Genomic DNA, 18,456 nt, shown 5'->3' with positions numbered 1-18,456 from the left:
TTTTACATCCTTGGTTAGGTTTACTCCTAGGTATTTGATGGTTTTTCGTGCAATCGTGAATGGGATCAGTTTCCTGATTTCTCTTTCGGCTGCTTCATTTTTGGTGTATAGGAATGCAACTGATTTCTGTACATTGATAAGAGCAGTCTATGAGAAACCCACAGCTAATATCATCCTCAATGGGGAAAAACTGAGAGCATTCCCCCTGAGATCAGGAAAACGACAGGGGTGCCCACTCTCACCACTGTTGTTCAACATAGTGCTGGAAGTTCTGGCATCAGCAATCAGACAACAAAAATAAATAAGAGGCATCAGAATTGGCAAGGAAGAAGTCAAACTTTCACTTTTTGCAGATGATATGATACTCTACATGGAAAACCCAATCGACTCCACCAGAAGCCTTCTAGAACTGATCAATGAATTCAGTAAAGTAGCAGGGTACAGAATCAATGTACAGAAACCTGTCTCTTCCTTTTGTCTCGGGCTCTGTGCACTTCCCCCACGTTGGGCTGGGGATCTTATCTCCCCTGCCCGTCCAGGCCTGGCCTGTTTTCAGATTTCCCCCGTTCGCCCTCACTCACTCAGGTATCCTTGAGGTTCTATTCTTTCTGGAGTCCGTATTTTCTCCTTCCACTCTTGCAGATGAAAGTAATATCCTTCTCGGTTCGATAAATGGGGCGGACAGAGTTTACAGAGCTCTGCCATCTTGGCTCCTCCCATTACTTGACTTTCAATCTGCAGGTGTCCACAGGTCTAAAATGAATCTCTTAAAGGTAGCATATAGATAGATCTTGTTTTTTTATTTTACTTTTTTTTTTTTTTTTACTTTTTCTGATACCCTATGTCTTTTTATTGGGGCAATTAGTCCATTTACATTCAGACTGATTATTGAAAGATATGGATTTAGTGTAATTGTCTTATCTGTAGTGTCATTGTGTTATCTGTAGGTTTCATGCTTGTAATGATGTCTCTGGTCCTTTGCAGTCTTTGCAGCATTCCACTCACGGTCTCCGTTAGGATCTCTTGCAGGGCTTATTTCATGGTCATGAACTCCCTCAGTTTTTGTTTGGGAATGCCTTTATCTCTCTTTTTATTCTGAATGACAGCCTTTCTGGATAAAGGATTCTTAGTTGCATATTTTTCCTGTTCAGTGTATTGAATAGCCTGCCACGTTTCAGTGTACAGATCTGCTACTATCCTTATTTGTTTACCCTTGTAGGTTAAGGCCCATTTGTCCCTAGCTGATTTCAGAATTTTCTCTTTATCTTTGTATTTTGCCTGTTTCATTATGATATGTCATGGTGTTGACCTCTTTTTGTTGACTTTGCAAGGAGTTCTCTGTGCTTCTTGGACTTGGATGCCTATTTCCTTCCCTAAATTAGAGAAGTTCTTAGCTATAATTTGTTCAAATAAACCTTCTGGCCCTTTCTTTTCTCCTCTTCTGGAATGCCTATGATACAGATATTAATTCATTTTTTAAATCACTTGGGTCTCTAATTCTTCCCTAGTGGTCTAGTAATTTATTTCCTTTCCTTTTTTTCAGCTTTATCATTTTTTCATAATTCTATCTTCTGTTTCACCTATTCTCTCCTATTCTACTTCTGCCTTCCTCACTGACACCTTATCTAGTTCATTTTGCATCTCATTTTTAGCATTTCTTGATTCATCACGACTTTTTTTTAGGTCTTTGATCTTTGCAACAGTAGATTCACTGCTGCCTTCTATGCTTTTTTTTCAAGCCCACTTATTATTCTTATAACTGATATTCTAAATTATTGTTCAGATAAATTGTTTATATCTGTTTTGAGCAATTCTCTGGCTGTCATTTCTTCCTGGAGTTTCTTTTGAGGAGCATTCTTCCGTTTCATAATTTTGACTAGGTTTCTGTCATTTATGTGTTTTAAATAGCTTGTCATGTGTCCTAAACCTGCAAGTACTACCATATTACAAAAGTGTCATACAATGTCTAGGGTCTGGCACTTCAGGAAGTGTTTTTGCAGTGTGTTATGTGACTGTGTTGCTGCATATTTGGCTGCTCTATCCCACTGGTCAGTTCTCTACAAAGCTCCTCCTTGCTTGTAGTGGTGGATTGTTAGGCCTTCTACCAGGTGTGCTTTGATTTGTTCATTGAAGTAACCTTTGAAAGAAAGAAAAGGCAGGGGACCTGATCCCATACAAAGAGAATAATGAACAGATTGAAAATAAAGACCAAGCAGAGAATAAAGAAAACCATAAGGCTTAATCCATAGAGAGAAGAAAATAAAGGAGATACAGAAAAGGTGTAAAAAGAATAGAGTAAAAAATTCCTGATTAAACAATAAACAAACAAAACAAAAAGAAAGAAAAGTGTGTGTGTGTGTATACATATATATACACACACACATATATATAGTGTACATATATATAGTCTTTATGTATACATATAAATGTATAAATATGTGTGTATGTATGTGTATGTGTGTGTGTGTGTGTGTGTGTGTATGTGTGTATATATATATGTGTGTGTGTGTGTATATCTATATGTATATGTATGTATATAAAAATTGACCAAAAATCAAATCAGAAACTTTGAGCCTGATTCCAAGGCTAGAGGGAAGGGTATAAAGAAAAAGAAGGGAAAGGAGAAGGAAAAAAAAAAAAGAAAAAAAGAAGTAACAGATTAACATACAGAACTGTAGACAGTTGTCTGTTGGTACCTGGGGCCGGTGGCTATGCTGGTCTGGAGGAGAGGCCATCTGGTTCAGTGTCAGTCCCACTTTAGTAGATAAGCAGTTGCCAGACACAGAGAGGTGGGGTTTGGTGTAAGTAGGTCCTGCCTCCCAAGGGGGCTGCTGCTGATTCCAGAAGCCCCACCCCGTTGGTGATGTGGAGGAAAGACACCCCAATCTCTTTTCCCTGGACCAGGTGTCCCAAACCTCGCTGTTTAGGCAGCCCTCACAGAGAAGAATGGGTGGTTGGCTGGTCCTGCTCCACAGTCTCCATGCCTCCTAGGTGTTTGGCTGGGATTGAAAACCCAATGTCTTAAAGGATCCCACACTGCCTAGACCCAGCTCCGAGGTAGCATCACTCTTCCTAGCCCAAAAAGGGCTTCTGACTGGTGCCTGCAGGGTCTTTTTTCTTGGGGAGGCAATATGCCCTCTTCTCACCATACTCGAGATAAGAGCACCTTGAGATCACTACCTTGCCTGGAGGTGGCTCCCCCCTCCTCCCCCCACCCTGGTGTGTGCACACAATGGCTGCTCTGGTGTGAAGAAAGTCACTCACCCCTGAAATCTCTGATCTGTAGCTCTTAAGGCTGTTGGCAAAGTAGAAACTGGCACTCTCTGTATTTCTTGTTCTGCAGCCCCTGGCCCTGAGAGGGTTTTCTCTTGTCCTAACACAATACTGAACTTCTATAGCCTCTTTTTTTCTCACTTTTGTCTGGAGACAGAAGGAGTTCCTTCCCCCTCCAGCCTACACCACAGTTTTTTCTCTTTCAATTTGCATGTACACACCTCTGTCCCACCAAGATGTCTTCAACCACCTATGGAGATTTTTCTGTCACTCTGCAGACTTTTCCTGGGTGATCAAAGTGTTCTGGCCTCAATACAGCTGTGTTTGAGGGACAAGGGAAATCCCACTTCTCCACCATCTTAACACCATTATGCCTTTAAGATAGCTCCAACCTACATAGTTTGAAATTCAAAAGGATAGAATGAATGCCTTTTCTCTGTCACTCAAGTATAACGCCCAGGATCAATTCCATTTATCCTCATTCATTTGGCTCAAATCACATGTTTATTCCTCAGGTAATGACTGGGTACAGGATAGTAGACTAGGCCTCGTCATCTGATCCTGGATCCTGGAGACTCTTTCTGAAGCATGTGGTCTAATAATGGAAAATTGAATCCCCAAATATGAATCAGGTTGAATGGATTCTTGGTCACCAAGAAACAATCAATATTTACAATATTTTCTGCCTGCAAAGAGCTCTGATTGGAAATGAGCCATGATAACTTTCAAACCTCTAGAATCTAGAGATTGATGAAGATGAAAAATTCTTTTTGTCTATAAGACCATGACCCAGAAAAGTATGGGGCAAGAGCCACTTTGTTGTGACTTTCCACTCACCCTTTTATCCTTTTTCTCTTATGCTTCTTTGAGATACTCAGTCATTGTAAAAACATCTTTTATGGCTTGAAGACAACTTCCCATTTGTTGAAAGATTGATCTTTTCAGTTTTCCATCCTGGTGAGGGTATATCAAGCTTTAAAACAGGACTAAAGCTACTCATTTCTTTTTATGGATAATTAACTCCTACAAAATAGGATTTATGCAAAGTAGGGAATCTAATTCTGGGTATAGAATCATTTTCTTCAATGGACCAAGATCAAATTTCTTCACTTTCAACTTCGGTTTTGAAAAGAGTCCAATGAAGAATTAAACTCTGTAGTGTGTAATGACAAATAATAACCAGAAAATTAAATGACATACAAATTTCTATAACACTTACTCCATTTCTGAGACTGTTTCATTGAGGCATTATCAATTGTATTATTAAGGACCTCAGGAAATTTCCATGCCTAGATCTTTCTAGGACCAGAGGGAATGGTCAAGCTCATTATACTTATTTACTTCAAAAGAAATGTTATGTCATTCAAATTATGGAACATCAAATTTAGAAGGGACTTAATATGCCTGCTCTGTAGGCTTTTTTAAAGCATCACACAAAATATGGGGCCCTATTCAGCAGTTGTTCAGAGTAAGTCTAATGTTGAACTAAAGGAGATATACATGCACCATTCTTTCTAAAGGTCATCTAGTTTAGATTCAGATTTGTACATGACTATCACTTTGCCATTTAGAATATTTGTCGTTTGGGCAAGTTATCCAAATTCCAGTTTTCTCATCTTTAAAGCAGATTAATAATAATACTTAAAATTATGCTTTTGTCAGGATATAGAATCTAATGTTAGATTCTGAGAGTATAGAATCCTGAATGTTAGAAATTTCAAAATTATATCTCAACTCTTTTTCAGTGTTAAAACCATCATTTGGGTCATATTTCAAATGTGGTAAAATTCAGTAGAAGCAAAACTCTTCCTCTCATAGATATATACATATTAACCTTCTTATCTTCAGTCACCTGTTAGTTTACTCTGCTTTAGACATTCACTCCGATGGTGGTAAAGTGATAATTTGGTCTTTACTATTACCTATAATTACTTACCAACAACTGCCATTAATTCAAAATTCCCACTTTTTCACCACAAGCTTATTTTCTTCTATTTTCACCTCTTCACCTTATATCCATTTGTAACTTCAGAAGGATCTCCATTCCACTCACCATTCTGCCTTCACTCAATCATAAAACCTTTCCTTTATTAATTTTTCTTTTCATTCAGTCTTGATTCCATGATGTCATTATTGAAATAACACTTTTGATAATGACCTATATTTCTTTGCTGTGCTGTATTTTATCACTGTTCTCTGGTGAAATACCATCCGTGAGTGAACTCAATAAACCCAATTGTTTTTTTTCTTCATGCCTAATTCTGAGCAGCTCAAAGCTCCTAGAGAGACTCCCACCAGGTACAGATTTATTCCTTGATAAATTTAAGTTCACCAATTTCACCAAATGGGCCCTTGGTATTCCATGGCAACTATATTATGTTTTTTCTTGTCAACTGGCCCTTCTACTCCCCGTAATAAATAGTTTAAACACTCCTCTGCCCCCACTCTCAGCAGATGATTTTAGCTCTCATTTGGGTTAATAGCTGTCTCATTTTTCAATATAAGTTTCAGGCCTTCATATATCTGCATGTTTCCCATCATTTTTCATTTCTTTTGTAATAGAGAGACTAACAATATTCCCAGTTTAAGCTAATCCCCCTATTTATGCTTTGCATTCCACCCCTCCACTTCTCAAAATCTGAAGTTAATATTTTCTTCTATTTATATTCAACCTTAACTATGAAATAGCTTCTTCTCATTAGAAATAACTGACCAACATGGTTCTTACTGTGTGAAAGTCACTGTCTTAAATAATTTACATAATTAACTCATTACATCCTTATAACGACCTCTAGAATAAATATTATTATTATTCCCATTTTATAGGTAAATAAACTGAGACATAGGGAGATTAATAGTTTTTCCTGAGGTCACATAGGTGATGAGTGGTAGAACTTGGATTTATATCTGCCATTCTGGCTTCTGATTTCTAAATTATCATGTTATGTTGCATTTTAGGTATTCTAAAAAACCCTAGTGCACCTTCTCCAATCCTCATCTTACTTAAATTCCCTGCAGTCTCACCACTGTTGGCTACATCTTCCTGAAATGCATTCTCTCTTGCCGTTTTATTTTAACCTGGAATTCTGTCTCTTTTCTCCCTACCTCCTTGACTTCTCTCCCTCTCTCCCTCTCTCTCTCTCTCTGTATTCTAATCCTGTCTTTCCAGTGTGCTGGAGACCCTCAAGTTTCAGCCCTAGGCTTATTACTCTCATCATTCTATACATTTTCTACAGGCTGTTTCATTCAGAGTTACAGTTTCAATGGCTATTTTCAGATGATAGATAAATTTATATTTACAGCTGAGATTATCCATTTGAATTCTAGATCCTTAAAATACATTGTCCATTTGCTCTCAAGTCTTCTGTATCCCCAATGTACCTCAAAGTCAACATGTCTGAAAGCAAACTCATGATTTTCCTTCAAACTTAGTCCTTTCCTGTTATTCTCTGTGACAGCTAATGGCAGCGCTAACCTCATTTGCAGAAAAAAACCAGGATCATCCATGACAACTCCACATGCATCAACCTCCACCTCCAGTCTATTATCCAGTCTTACTGGATTTCCTTCTAAGACTCTTTCAATCGTATACAAATTTCTCGATCTCCACCACCAATGACCCATTCTAATTCCACATTAACACTCACCTGGACTACTGTAAGAATTTTGTTACTGGTCTAATGCATATACTTCACCTTCATCTTTTTTGTTCTCTGCACCCAGAAAGATGTGTGAAAGCACAGACCTAATCATGCTATCCTCTCACTTCCAACTTCATTGGCCTCACAAATTTCTTTGAATAATGACAAAAATTCTTTCATGTTTACAAAGTCTTGCAAAGTCTGATCCTTACATACATCTCCAGGCTCAGTTTGTACTGCCTGCATCCCCACCCTCAACATGCCAGTCATGTTGGCATTCTTCTGGTCTCTCATATTCACTGTCTTCTCTCCTGCTACATATTCTTTGCTCCTTGTGCCCTTTCCACTTGGGATGCTCATTTCTCATCTGTTTGCTTAATTAATTCATCTTTCTGAGTTCTGTACACATGTCTCTTCCTCAGAGAGGTCACCCTGCTGATGTCTGATTTTTTAATTATAGGTGCATAGGAACTGTAGAACTATAGAAGCCTCTGGCTTCAAATTTATAATCAGTTTTTGAGATTATGAAAAATTTCTTTCCTAAAAGACTATAAGCTTCATGAAGGCAGAGAATCATGCCTGTTTTCGCTCTATTTCTAGCATCTGGCTTAATACCTGAACATATGCAAAGCACTCGATAAATTTCAATAACGTTATGTACAAAGCTTTGAGGATATAAAGTGAACAAAATATGGTTTTTTGCTCAAGGAGATCATAGAGTATGGAGACTGCCACATAAACAAAAATGAGGCATGTCCTAGGATGTCCACAAAATTCTTTGCAAATATTAACATTGTGCATGTCTTGTATTTGGGAAGGTGTATATATCTGAGGCATGACTGGTTATTTTAAAAAGTTCAAAGAGTATGTAATATTTGAGTTATCTTGAAGGAAGAATAGGATTCAAAAGTGAGCGTTCATACTAAGACCAGCTCTGTTATGTGAAGTGTTATGTAGAGAGAGAAAATTATCACCAGAGTTAGAAATCAGAGCCAAACTAAAGAAGGAGGGGTAATGTTGAAACTTTGTGCCAATGGACATGAGAAGAATCAGGATGTCCGCAGCTGAATAATGGCTAGAAAAAAATGTGATCAGAAATGGGGTGGAAAAAATACTGAATTCCTCAATAATAACTCTTTGCCATAAGGGCTCTTTAAATAATATACCATTTCTCACATGAGCCTTTTTTCCAGTGTAACAACTTTTTCATCCTTCAGCCCACTCCAACCATAAGCACAGCATCATTTATTAATGTGAGCTATTACTAAGAATATAAAATGCTGTTGAAAAAGAAACCTTATGAGAAATATAATTTATCTTCCAGTTCTACCATAGGACTGTATTCTGTTTGACTAATCCATCATTACTGATTTGATTGGTAGTCTCCACAAATAATATAAGTAATGCTGGATGTGGTTGAACAGATAGATGAGATTTGCTGAGTTCTCCAGGTAGACAGTGATGTTGGGAAGAAGCCCTAGTGAGTAGGCAAGTTAACAAAAATAATTCTAAAAAGAACTTAAAAAAATCATATTAGAGAGACTTGAAGGGATGACCATAGTCTCTTGGTCAACTAAGTATATTCTTAGTTGCTTGGAAAATGATAAAAATAAAATACTATTTTTTTCAATTCTGATGGAAAATGACTTTCATTTTTAAATATCATATCCTTTAATCACAATAGTTTTATAATTTAATTGGCAGGTCTTACTTTGCACTGACAATCCTAAAGCAGTGGCCTGGTAAGAATTCTGGCTGCCATGTTAGGCTGGGTAATTTGTCAGACATGACTGGTCATATATACCTGGTTAGATAGTTGATACTTTGAAATTTTGGAGAAGAAAACTTTATTATTAGAGGATGGCCAGTGTTGTCTTGGGTTGACATTTTTTTGGGTCAATTGCCATTGTTTTTGTCATTAGAATTTTTATTTTCTCTTTCTTAAATTTTTTTCTTAGTGTTAAATTATTTTTCAATTGCACATTGAGGAAAAGCAGGTTAAAATTTTAAGTATTTAAAAGTCTTTAAATATTTTAGGAGCTGTTAGTTTAAAGTTGTGCATAATTCATGCATATTTTACATTTGTCATTAAGACAAAGACAATGATAGTTTTTCTCTCTGCTCACATATCTGTCCACATAACTTTTGGGGATTTTTTTTTATTCATTCTGGTTTCTTTTATATTGTTTAGGAAGTACAATGAAATAGGAAAGAAAAGTAAATATGATAAAACTGAAAAGACTTGAGACTTTTCTATAAGGCTTTGTCATTATATTCTTGGTTCGGTCTTCAAATATGTGACAACTTGGAAAAATTCTCTCATATTGTGTACCAGTTAAGGGCAAAGGATTTTGTTCTGAATGCTGTTTCCTTTTAAATTATTAAGGCAGAAGGAAGCCAATTGGCTTGGTTATTTCTTTTTCTTTTTCTTTTCATAGAACTCATTTATCCCAAATGATCTCTTAAAAGCTTTTTCATATTCTAAAAAAGAAAGTTGTTATTGAAAAGCTTAATTCATATTATTACAGCTGGCACAATTTTATTAGATAATTGTCACTTGTGGTATAATAAAATAGTATGTGTGCTATTTCAAATAAAGGATTGATATTGATGAGAGGATTTTAAGCTTTTTCTCTAGAGTTCCTTCAATGGCAGACCACAGTAAGGCTCTTCCCTATTTCCTGCCTCCAAGACTCATACTTCATCCTATGAAGGCATGAAGTTTATTTTTTAGTTTCCAGTTTATCTTCAAAATGTAGGCAAACTTTGAATTCTACTAGAATAATATGCCTATTTTGAAATTAATAGCAATTTCTAGGTACAGGAAGAATCGCATCATTTATGTTGCAGGTTTTCTATTCCTTGCACACAATCATATCAATTTTTGTAGGCAGCCATTTCCAATTTGGAAGCTGGTGAGACAGGGATCCCAAAGAGAATCATCCAGAGAACTTTCCTCTCTACTCAGCTCTGATAGTTTAGGTCAAAGTTTGCCAATTTTTTTGAGGGGGTGTTGTATGCTTCCTTCACATGAGGCTGCATGTTTAATCAATATGTGTAAAGGTTTATGGACATTTTGTAGAGCCTGAAACATGATTTTACTTTCGTAAATGATTTTGATGGTTTATAGTCATTTTGTCTTTGCTTTAATGGCATATTGCTAGATGATTAAATTTATGTTAAAAATATTAAAATGTGATATGAAATATTACTTCTGTTTTTGAGAAAAATCACATTATTTAGAGAGATAGAAATATAAATAGATAATTTCTAAGTGATAAAAACTGTGTTCATAGGGAGAAATGCAAAGGTGGCCTTGTGAGCATAGAGGAATAGTGCTCAGCCAAGCCTGGTATTAGCAAAATGGCATCAATTAATTAAACCCTAAAGAGTTTCTCTAGAATACAGGGAGTATTCATTTTTCATACCAGAGGCAGTTCTTTATGCAGTAGTTTATCACTTTCTTATCTGGAAGTACTTACTTGGTCTCCTACACTAGAACACAAGCCTCATGAAGTGTAATGCCTGGCATATAGTAAGAATTCAATGAAATTTGTTGAAAATATAAGACATCTTTTCCACAAATTGTATTTATTGAGTAATAACTATAGTTTTGACCTGTATAACAGGGTGTGAATTAAAATCAGTCTTAATTACTTACTAGTCAGACAAAGCTTTTGGTCAGTATGATAACATTAATATTACTATATACAACTGATATTTAAAGTTTCCCAGGGCCACTGTTCTCTTTGGGAGTCTAGATAACTAAGGGATCTGTGAGGCCAGACCAGAGGATGAGTGTATTTTACTCATATTTGAAAGTGAGGAAGACGAGAGATAAACAACACAGTATATTTAGGAAGGATCATTGAGGGGCAAAGCTAAGGACTAACATGACCAACAGGCTTACAAAGACAAGGAGGGCCTGGACTGAAAAGGCCTCACACCTAGAAAAACTTTCTTAAGAACCTTTGATGCTCTTTTTGAAAAAACAAAACAAAACAAAACAAAACAAAACAAAAAAACCCCTAACAGATAAATCTCATTCTTCTCATTTTATATAGGAAGGCATTACAGAAGAAATTGCAAAAGGCAATTTTTGAATCATGTTTAGAAGTCGGGCAAACAGTCAAAGAAGGGCAAGGGTATGAGTTAGCATCAATCAGCATGCTCTACTCAGAGATGACAAGTGGCATGATGTGCGTGGGCTGTGGAAGATGCAGAAGTGATGTGGGGGCAGGGATGGCTTAGATTTAAAGTCTAAGCATAAAGTTTATCTGTTGTTCAAGTGGTGTTTCTCAAGTGCTCCTGGATGGCTTTCTACATAGTAAATGTTGAGTGTATTGTTCCTTTACTGGGGAACTAAAGATTTAATTTTTACCTTTTTATCACCAGATTGCTGTCACTTTTGATAAATTAGAGAAAAGTTAGCTCTAGTGTTAGTTATAGAACTTAAGGACCTTCACCATAAACAGCACATAGTTCATTTTGCAATATTAGTGTTGCATCACTTTCTGATTAAAGATATAAAACACAAATTGGACACAATACAAAAAAAAGACAAAGAGAAAAATAATTACCTAAAATCTAATCACCTTGAGGTAATTACTCTTTATCACATTTTTCTGATTATGAGCCTGATATATATTTGTTGAAAAAAAAATTGTCTTCCTCTCTTTAAAACTCCTTGAATGTATTTCTCCTGTGAAACCTTTGACTACCCAAGCGGTCATTAATCCACCTTCCTACTATTGTATACTTTTATCATGTATTCACATTGATTATGAATTTATTATTCAGTACTCTAGCAATTTTTTTCTGTTGTTGCCACTAAATTATACTTTTCCAGGGTAAAGGGCTTGACATATTTGTGTTCTCTGCATGAAGATACAGTGTTTGGTACATGTTAATCTCCAATAATTTCTCCCAAATGAATGAATGGTCATCAGTTTATAAATAATAGTATGTTATGTCATGAAGATTAGAGAAATAGGCTTGTGTATTTTTCATATTTATTCATTTCATAATTTGTATATTCATTGAAAAAGTTTTTGTGTTTATTAAATAACATGAAATCAAATGGAATTAACTTTTATTGCCCGGCATAAACTTTAAAAACTTGAAATTAAGGTAAGTTTACACTTGTAGGAATATGGAAAATTGATAAAGAAAGTATTTTTAAATGCTGAACTTGATAATTCAAGAGGTTAAGATTACTATACATTTTAAGTAATGTCTTTCAGACCTTGGACCATACATTTCAGTTTTTAAAAATTTTAATTGCTGTTTTCACTGTCATATGTTTCTTTGTTGTGACTCTTCCTATTTCTTATGAGGAAATTGTGAATATAATTGTGCTCAATAAATGTTAAATAGTGCACTGCTTTTATTTTAATTGAAGTTTTGTTTATTATTTATTTATTTAAAAAATTTTTTAGAGAGGAAGAGTGAGGGAGAGAGGCAGAAGGAGAGGGAATCTTTTAATTAAAAAAATTTTAATTTGTATCAACGTTACATAGCATATAATGCAATACTATTTCAGGCGTAGATTCCAGTGATTGATCCACTTTGTATAACACCAGTGCTCATCCAAACAAGTGTCTTTCTTAATTCCCCTTACCCATTTGGCCCATCCCTGCTCTGACAGCCCCTCCAGTAACTCTGTTTGTTCTCTATATCTAAGAGTCTCTTATGGTTTGTCCCCTCCCTGTTTTTATATTATTTTTGCTTCCCTTCCCTTGTGTTCATCTGTTTTGTATCCTAAATTCTGCATATGAGTGAAGTCATATATTTGTCTTTCTCTGACTAATTTTGCTTGCATAATAATCTCTAGTTCCATCCATGTTGTTGCAAATGGCAAGATTTCATTCTTTTTGACTGCTGAGTAATACTCCATGGCATATGTATACCATATCTTCTTTATCCATTCATCTGTTGGTGGACATTTGGCCTCTTTCCATACTTTGACTATTGTTGATAGTGCTGCTATAAACATTGGATTGCATATGCCCCTTCGACACAGCACACTTGTATCCATTGGATAAATATCTAGTAGTACAATTGCTGGATCGTAGGATAGTTCTATTTTTAACTTTTTGAGGAACCTCCATACTGTTTTCTAGAGTGGCTGCACCAGTTTGCCTTCCCACCAGCAGTGCAAAAGAGATCCTCTTTCTCTGCATCTTGCCAACATCTGTTGTTGCCTTAGTTGTTGATTTTTAACCCTTCTGACTCATGTAGGATGATATCTCACTGTGGTTTTGATTTATATTTTCCTGATGATGAGAGATGTTGAGCATTTTATCATGTGTTTGTTAGCCATTTGGATGTCTTCTTTGGAAAAGTGTCTATTCATGAGCGGAGAGAGAATCTTTTTTTTTTCTTTAACGTTTATTTATTTTTGAGAGACAGAGAGCCACAGAGAATGAACAGGGAGGGGCGGAGAGAGTGGGAGACATAGAATCTGAAGCAGGCTCGAGGCTCTGAGCTGTCAGCACATAGCCCGATGCAGGGCTTGAACCCATGAACCATGAGATCATGACCTGAGCCAAAGTTGGACGTTTAACCAACTGAGCCACCTAAGTGGCCCTGAGAGTGGCACACTCAGTGCAGAGCCTGATGCAGGGCTTGATCCCATGATTCTGGGATCATAACCTGAGCTGAAGCAGAGTCAGAGAGTCAACTGACTGAGCTGCTCAGCAGCCTTTAATTAAAGTATAATTTATATATAATAGTATATTAGTTTCAGCTGTATAACATAATGATTCAACAATTCTATGCATTACTCAGGGTGGAACAAGACCAGTGTACTCCTAATCCCCTTTATTTCACCAGTTCTCACACCCATCTAGTCTCTGGCAGCCACCAGTTTGTTCTTGCATATAAGAGTCCATTTCTTTATCTCTTTTTTTCTTTGTTCTTTTGTCTTCTTCCCACTGTTAAATTGGATTATTTGTTTTTCCTATGTTTTGGATTGTAGAAGTTCTCTATATATTTTGGGTATTAACCTCTTATCAGGCATCTCATTTGCAAATGTCTTCTCCCATTTAGGAGGTTACCTTTTTGTTTCATTGCTAGTTTCCTTCACTGTGCAAAAGATTTTTATTTTGGTGTGGTACCAATAGTTTAATTTTGTTTTTGTTTCCCTTGCCTTAGGAGGCATATCCACAAATACAGTGCTAAGGCTAGTGTCCAACAGGTTACTGCCTATGTTTTCTTTTAGGAATTTTATAGCATCAGGTCTCACATTTAGGTCTTCAACCCTTTTTGAATTTATTTTTGTGTATGGTTTAAGAAAGTGGTTTCAATTTTTTTTTTTTTTTTGCATGTCACTGTCCAGTTTTCTCATCACCATTTGTAGAAGAGATTGTCCTTTTCCACTGGATATTTTTGCCTCTTTTGTCAAAGATTAATTTACTATATTAGCATGGGTTTATTTCTGGACTTTCCATTCTGTTCCACTGATCTGTGTCTGGTTTTTTTTGCCAGTACCATATTGTTTTGATTACTAGAGCTTTGTAGTAGATTTTGAAATCTGACTCTGTGATACTTCCAGATTTCTTTTTCTTTCTCAATATTATTTTGGCTATTTGAGGTCCTTTTTGGTTATACACAAATTTTAGTATTACTTTTTCTAGTTCTTTGAAAAATGTTTGATTTTGGTAGGGATTCAATTAAATCTATAGATTGATTTGGATCATACGAACATTTTTAACAACAATAGTTCTTCCAATGCATGACCATGGAACATCTTGTTATTTGTGTCATCTTTTATTTCTTTCATCAGTATTTTATAGTTTTCAGAATATAGGCCATTTGAATCATTTGTTAGGTTTATCCCTGGATATTTTATTATTTTTGCTACAATTGAAAATGGAATTGCTTTCTCAATTTCTATGTCATTATTAGTATATAGAAATGCAAAAGATTTCTGTATCTTGCATTTTACTGATTTCATATGTCAGTTCTAACAGTTTTTTGGTGGAGTCTTTAGGGTTTCATTATACAGTGTTATGTCATTGGCAAATAGTGGAAGTTTTATATTTCCTTACCAATTTATATGCTTTCCTTTTCTTTTTCGTATTGCTTTGGCTAGGACTTCTAGTACCATGTTGAATAAAAATGGTAAAAGTGGACATCCTTGTTTGGTTGATGATCCTAGAGGAAAAGCGCTCAGTTTTTTCCCATTGAGGATGATGAGAGCTGTAGATTTTCATATATGGCCTTTATTAGGTTGAGATATGTTTTCCCCAAACCTACTTTGTTGAGAGTTTTTATCATGAATGCATGTTGTATTTGTCAAATTCTTTTTCTGTATCTATTGAGATGATCATGAACGTGAGATCATGACTTGAGCCAAAATCAAGAGTTGGACACTTAATTGACTGAACTACCCTGGCACCTTGGGATGATCTATAATTTTTAGCCTTTTTCTTGTTGATGTGATGTAATACATTGATTGATATGTAAATACTGATTCACACTTGTATCCCTGGAATAAATCCCTCTTAATCTTGGTGAATAATTTTTTAAATGTATTTTTGGATTCAGCTTACTAATATTTTGTTGAGGATGTTTGCATCTGTGTTCATCAGAGATACTGGCCTATTTTTGTAGTGTCTTTGGTTTTGATATCAGGGTAATGTTGGCCTCATAGAATAAATTTTGAAGCTTTCCTTCACCTTCTATCTTTTGGAATCTCTGTCTTTTGAGACAGAGAGCATGAGCAGGGGATGGGGAGAGCTTAGGAGACACAGAACTTGAAGCAGACTCCAGGTTCCAAGCTCTTGGCACAGAGTCTGTTGCGGGGCTCAAACTCATAAACCGTGAGATCATAATCTGAGCTGAAGTTGGATGCTTAACCAACTGAACCACCCAGGTGCCCCTAACTCTTCTTTAAATATTTCATAAAATACACCTGTGAAGTCATCTGGTCCTGGATTTTGTTTGTTGGAAGATTTTTGATTACCAGTTTAATTTCATTGTTAGTAATTGGTCTGTTCAAATTTTTATTTCTTCCTGATTCCGTTTGGGGAGGTTATATGTTTCTAGGAATTTATCCATTTCTTCTAGGTTGTCCAATTTATGGGCATATAATTTTTCATAGTATTCTCTTACAATCCATTGTTTTACTGTGCTATTGGTTGTTATTTCTTTTCTTTTTTGTTATTAGCATTTTTACTTAGTACAGTGTATGCTAGAATAGAAATACATAATAATATGCCCTTTCTTGTCACAGGGAGTCTTTTATACAACCAAAATTATGGCCAACATTTTATATGAGAAAAGGAAAATAAATAAGATTTGTAAATTTTCAGAAAAGGAGTAAGGATAGAAGGAAATAATGCATTTTATATAAATTATAGAGGACAGTTACAAGGAAAATCCATTACTTTTCATTATGACTCAATTTTACAAAATAAAGTCAACATGTATTACTCTGTGAATTACTAAGAGTGCACAAACACCATACCCCTTTCAAAAAGATAATAAACTGTTATCTTGATATCATATGTTTTTCTTGGTTTTAACTGGAGTTGAGCTTTTTTGCATAGTCTTCTTTAGGTTGTGGTAGTTGGGCAGGATTTTCAAAAGAAAATCCAGCTGTAGTGTCTGGGGCTGTGGTTGCTTAGTCTGCACCTGATGAAGGCAGTCTATACCATAGATCACTGTATTCTCAGGGATGACCTTGAATGTATTCAGGTTGTAACAAGCCCCAATGATGCAACTACTTGGAAATATTATGTTTCTGCCCACATATGCTTTTGCTTTAATAACATTATCTCTGATATTCATGGTTTGGGAATAACAGCCAACTTCAAGCACATTCAAATGATCATAGGTTTCGGTTTTGGATCTCGAGCATCAGGGGTGATATTTTCAGGGTGAGCATTTATGATAAGCAACTGTTCTTCTATTAAATTACCTTCACCAATCACTCTTGGCCTGGCTTCTGCAATAATTCATGCTTCAGAGTGAATCACTGTTCTAAGTCTTATAGTTATATCACTCCAAATTTCACTTTCTACACACACAAAACCTCTCCAGGAGCAATCTTCACACTCTTGAGCCTTCTCTGACATGCTTTGTATCCTGTATTATTTCTCTTCCATTTCTGATTTTATTTATTTCAGTCCTTTCTCTCCCTTTTTGGGTCTGGATACATGTTTATCAATTTTATTTAGTTTTTCCAAGAACCAGCTCCTGTTTTCATTAAACTGTTCTTTTGCTTATTTTAGTCATTTCTGCTCTAATCTTTATTATTTTCTTCCTTCATTCTACTGGCTATGGGATTTTTTTCTTCTTTTCTAGTTTCTTTAGATATATGTAAAGATTTTTTATGAGATTTAAAAAAAATTTTTGATGTAATCCTGTATTATAATAATCTTTTCCCTTAGAACAGCTTTTGCTGCATGCCAAAGATTTTGGACTATTATGTTTCACTTTCATTTGTCTCCATGTATTTTACGATTTCCTTTTTGATTTCTTGGTTGACACTCTCATATTTTAGTAGTATGTTATTCAGCCACCATGTATTTGCATTCTGTTCAGATTTTTTCTTAAATTGATTTCTAGTTTCATATTGTTGTGTTTGGAAAAGATGAATAATGTTATTTTAGTCTTGTTTGAATTTATTGAGACTTGTTTTGTGGCCTAACATGTGATGTATTCTGGAGACTGTTTTTTGCTGCTTTTATGAGAGGATAAAGCCTATATCCCTTTGTATAAATAATTATCACTCCTTTACTTAACTGTGGCAAAACCCATAAAAAGAAATTTTGGGCCTTATTGAAACATATAGAAACAGACCTGAAGAAGCCATAGCAATTATTTAGTATACTTTGCTCTCTTTAAATGATGAGGAACATAAAACTCAAAAGTACTAGATGATTTATCCAAGGTCACATTAAGTTTCAGTGTTAGAGCTATGTATAGGACATAAGTCAGGAGTCTACCTTATGTATTGCATAGTTAGGTGCCCTAGTTAAGTAGTGGCTAAGTAGTAAGGTTGGATTCTCTGGGCCTAGATAGATATTGTCTCTGTAACTACCATGTGGCCATCTTGAGCTATCCTGCCCTGTTGCATCTTCTCCTATATTCTCCTATCCTGTCTAATTGTATCCTATTTTACGATATGCTCTTGTCAATCTGCCCATCTTTCTGTCTACTTATATATCATTTATCTATTTAGATAACATTGATTGAGCTTCAATGAAGTGACTGGTATTTCATGTATATTATCTCATTGAAACAAAAATTCTTTGATATTTTTATAGTTGAAAACATTGAGGCTCAGAGAAAATAAGTAATAAGCAATATGTTGATCCTTTTTTAAATAGTGAGAGATAGACACACTTGACTCTATCAGTCATGTTCTCCATGACTCTTCATCTGACAAGTTACTCTTATCTGAGGCAGCTCAACTAGCAGCCTTCTCCTTGCTTTCATTTAGGTCTTTGCTAAAATATCACTTTCAAAGGGAGTCCTTCTTTAGTTTTTATTGGTAGCATCTATCACTTTATATAACTTAGTTATTCTGGGT

The 18,456-nt window shown here is 35.5% G+C and overlaps 1 pseudogene; it reads right to left on the bottom strand.

Annotated features, from left to right (window-relative positions):
- Positions 1-16,421: 16,421 nt before the first annotated feature.
- Positions 16,422-16,996, bottom strand: LOC115272618 (annotated as a pseudogene).
- Between the last annotated feature and the right edge of the window lie 1,460 nt (positions 16,997-18,456).

Source organism: Suricata suricatta, chromosome 11, assembly GCF_006229205.1.
Source record: "Suricata suricatta isolate VVHF042 chromosome 11, meerkat_22Aug2017_6uvM2_HiC, whole genome shotgun sequence".
Taxonomy (NCBI): domain Eukaryota; kingdom Metazoa; phylum Chordata; class Mammalia; order Carnivora; family Herpestidae; genus Suricata; species Suricata suricatta.
Note: the sequence above shows the minus strand (reverse complement) of the source record. Positions and strands in the feature narration are given on the sequence as shown.